The sequence below is a fragment of the Chiloscyllium plagiosum genome, chromosome 14, assembly GCF_004010195.1.
Source record: "Chiloscyllium plagiosum isolate BGI_BamShark_2017 chromosome 14, ASM401019v2, whole genome shotgun sequence".
NCBI lineage: Eukaryota > Metazoa > Chordata > Chondrichthyes > Orectolobiformes > Hemiscylliidae > Chiloscyllium > Chiloscyllium plagiosum.
The window spans coordinates 28,925,425-28,929,731 of record NC_057723.1 but is presented as its reverse complement, the minus strand read 5'-3'; positions in this window follow the sequence as shown (position 1 = coordinate 28,929,731).

Here is a 4,307-nt window from a genome sequence, read left to right as displayed (position 1 = left end):
TCATACTATAAGCTTTATTGTGAAATGCCCCTGTTGCTTCTTTTTGTGGTCAACTACAACACTTTAAAGTTATTCCCTAGCTTAAAACTATTTTCTTTAAAAGACCCTCTATATTCATTAAAGTCTTAGCCTTAAGTATGCTACATGCTACAAGAATTCCACGACTGTTTGTATAATGTTCCCCTTTCCCCTCCCCCCACAATACCCCCTTCCCCCACCTGCAGAAACTACATTTCTAATCTCCCACAATTCCCCCTTTTTCTTTTTCTCTAAATGCTGTTTCTGCACTTATTAAGTCTCCTTTAATTCATTTTATTATGTTCTGCCCTCTTACTCCTTTTGGCGATAAGGTTCACAATCTTATACACAGTATAAAAGCATCTGATGATGTATTTGGGTTCCTTCCCCAAGGGATGTCATCAGTCGGCTCATTACCCATTTTAGGGCATTGAACCCTACCACCAGACCCACTAATATCAATAATCCATAGGTAGCCAGATTGACTAACCACCTTCCCCAATTAGTGCACAGGTACCATCTTTCTCTCCAGAATATAATCTAGAGCCAGCCTGTTCTGAAGGGTCGTTAACCTAGTGGCAATCATTTCGGTCGTTATGGCTGCTACTTGGGATTGGATTTTGGCCAACGCATCAGCAGTATTGTTGGTCAACTCTTCCAGGGAAGCCGCCAACTTTTGTATTTCTACTCCTGCTCGAGCGGTCCCATACATAGGTATCAAAGTCCAGAGGAGGCAATCTCCTTCGGTTACTTTCCAGGTTACTCGCCTTGCTCCCTGTTTATTCTGAGGTATTTTTGGGGCTCTCTTTAACAGCCTCAAGTGGGGAATTATATAAGCGAGGTAGCAGCAGCCACTCCAGCCTTTCTGGCTTTGAGGCAGTGTTTGATCAACATCATAACATGCATGCATTCCTATACATTCGGTCACGCGAATGTATTTTTCCCCAGGAATAAATGGATAGGCCTTCAGGCCGCATACCCAATATGTTCCGTTTAATATTCGGGGAATGGTCGTGGCAGTGGCTTGGCTGGTGTAGACACAAGATGATTTTCCTAATCGGAAGGGTGCGGTATCATTCTGATTACAGAAACAAGTGGTATTTACTGCTCCTTTCGGTGGGGAAACTCTAAGGCCATCGATAGCACCCAGAGTTTTCGGGGCTGGTCGAGGGAACCATCCCGTAAAGTTATAATTACCCCTGTCAGATCTCCATTTTGTATTGTTTGAGCCCGAGTCAAATTGTTGTACATTGTACGCTTCTCTTTTGGTAAGTGGTATTACCGTGAGAGGAATTCCCGATTCCCCATGGTGTGGAATCTCAGCACATACCCAACAGTCGGTATACCCCTTTAGTTTAGCATAATTCTGACATAAAGCTGTAAAATGATTTTTTTTCTCACCCCCCCTTGGCAGCTAGCACCAATATTATCATGACAATATAAAGCTGACCACTCATTTCAGCTCACAACCCTATCTGTCTATTCCCTAACCCTTTAACTACCAGGGAGGAGTGAGTCCATGCAACACCTACAATTGTTTTGGGATATAGTTTTTTTAACCAATACTTTATAGTCTCTTATCTCAGTCCATTCTTTTTGCTCAGGACTTTCAGAGGTTGTCTGTAGGATGAGCTTGCCACTCTGCCGAAGAGGAAGGAGCATGCACTGGGCCCTTAACACAAGTGTGATGACTCCACCCTTTTTCAGCAGTTTGGACGGCTGTTTCAGTAGTCAGGAGGGTTAGGAACGGTCCCTCCCAGCTTGGGTGCAGTTTGGTATCTTTCCAGGTCTTTATCAGCACCCAATCACCTGGTTGTATCTGATGTACTGTGAACTCAAGTGGAGATGTCTGGGTCAACAGACCCTTCTTCCTAAGGACAGACAAAGAAGAGCCGAGTGCCACATTATAGTTCTTTAAAAACTTATCATTGAACTCTACAGTTGGTAATTTCCCTCTTCCACCCAAGAAAGGTAATCCAAACATCATCTCATAAGGAGAGAGGCCTATATCACGTCTAGGCACAGTCCTAATGCGTAGCAACGCGATAGGTAAACATTTTGTCCGTGGCTGGCTTAGACAATTGCTTCTTTAAGGTTTGATTCATTCGTTCCACCCGTCTCGAGGAAGGCGGGTGCCAAGGAGTGTGGAATTCCCAAGAGATTTCTAATCCCGCCATTACTTCTTGTAGGATCTTAGAGGTAAAATGGTTACCTTGGTCTGAATCTATACTTTCTACCACTCCATATCGAGAAATTATATGTTCTAAAAGAGTTTTCACTACTCCCTTTGAGGTAGCTGAGGACATTGGAAATGCCTCCACCCACCCAGTTAGGTGATAGTCTGTCAACCATCTCCCTGCCTTTTGGTTTAACACAGTTCTAACTGGATGGGGGGTACTAACGACTAGCGCCCCTCCAAAAGTAAGTTTACGGCTTTCCTCTACCAGTATGGCAGTGGCCTCTACTGCCTGTATACATTCAGGCCATCCTCTCGAAACAGGGTCCAAGATCTTGGACAGGAAGGCTATGGGCTGTCTCTTTCCCTCTCCTTTCTGGGTTAACACTCCTAAGGCTGCTCCATCATTTACTGTCACAAAAAGGTGGAATGGTTTATCTAGGGAGGGAGGGGCCAACACCGGAGCTCGTATTAGACTACGCTTCAACTCATGTAACCCTTCCTTTTCCGCTTCTGTCCAGTGCAGTCTTTCATGTTCAGATTCTATCAATTTGTAATATAACCCCTTCGTTTCCTGGGCGTATGTTTCTATCCATAATCTACAATAGCCCACCAGCCCCAAGAACTTCTGTAATTCTCGTTTGTTGTCGGAAGGGGCAGTTCTATTATCCCTTTAATTCTCTCAGGGTTAAAGCGCCTAATGCCCTCACTAATAATGTGTCCTAAGTATTCCATCTCTTTCTCTACATATTGCAATTTATTCCTAGATACTCTTAAACCCTGTTGTCCTAGGAAATTTAACAGTCTATTGGTGGCTAAACTCACGTCATCTCTCTTTTGTCCTGATACAAGTAAATCATCCACATATTTTAACAATGACATTCCTCGAGGCATTTTATGTTGTGTTGTTCCAGGACCTGTTCCAGTACTTGCCCGAATAGATTAGGTGATTCTGTGAATCCCTGGGGAAGTACCGTCCATCGGAACTGTTGTTTGCTACCAGTGTATGGGTTTTCCCATTCAAAGGCAAACATGTCGCGGCTTTCTGGGGCCAGAGGACAAGCCCAGAATGCATCTTTTAAATCTATTACACTAAACCAGCAGTGGTTACACGGTATTTTGCCTAGCAAAGTATATGGATTAGGTACCACCGGGTGTCATGTTCGAACCAATCGGTTCAATGCCCTAAGATCCTGCACCAATCAATAGGTTCCATCTGGTTTGCGGACGGGCAGTATTGGGGTATTAAAGGGCGACATATGTGGTTCTAACAGTCCAGTTTTTTACCAAAGAACCTATAACTAGTTGCAGACCTCTACGGTCTTCCAACGATATAGGGTATTGTCTAACCCGAACCAGTCTCATCTTCTCGAGTCAACGTAATCACCAATGGAGTAATATTTAGATGCCCTGTGTTATCCGCTTTCGCCCACACGTCAAGGCTGATTTGTTTTTCTTCACTAGGTGTTAACATAGCCATCGTTACAGTTACTGCACTATCCTCCACCCCAATTTTTAAGCCCAGCATATTTAGATGCCCTGTGTTATCCGCTTTCGCCCACACGTCAGGGGTGATTTGTTTTTCTTCACTAGGTGTTAACATAACCATCGTTACAGTTACTGCACTATCCTCCACCCCAATTTTTAAGCCCAGCAATATGATCAAATCCCTACCTAATAGATTACTTCCAATGTCAGGAATATATAATAATTGTCCTATCACTTCCTTATCATTTCTTCTAATTAGGGTTGGTTCAAAAATAGGCACCAAGAATTCTTCACCTTTTACTCCGGAAACCTTAAGATACTCCTTAGTCAATTTAACACCGGTAGGTCTAAAACTTAGGGATGACCGTGACACTCCCGTGTCCACCAAAAATACTGCCTCCTTCCCTTTAGGTCCCACCTTTAAATTTATCAAGGGTTCCCGGTGGGTCTCAGGAGGAAGGAACCCCTGACTCCCCTAATCTTCATCTAAGGTCATTAGGGAAACGGCTTCCCTTTCTCGTGCTAATTCCGGGCATTCCCGTTTAAAATGCCCCACTTTCCCCCAGTGGTAACACCCTGCCTGTTGCCTCCTTTCCCGGGTATCTGACCCTTGTCTTTCGTGTCC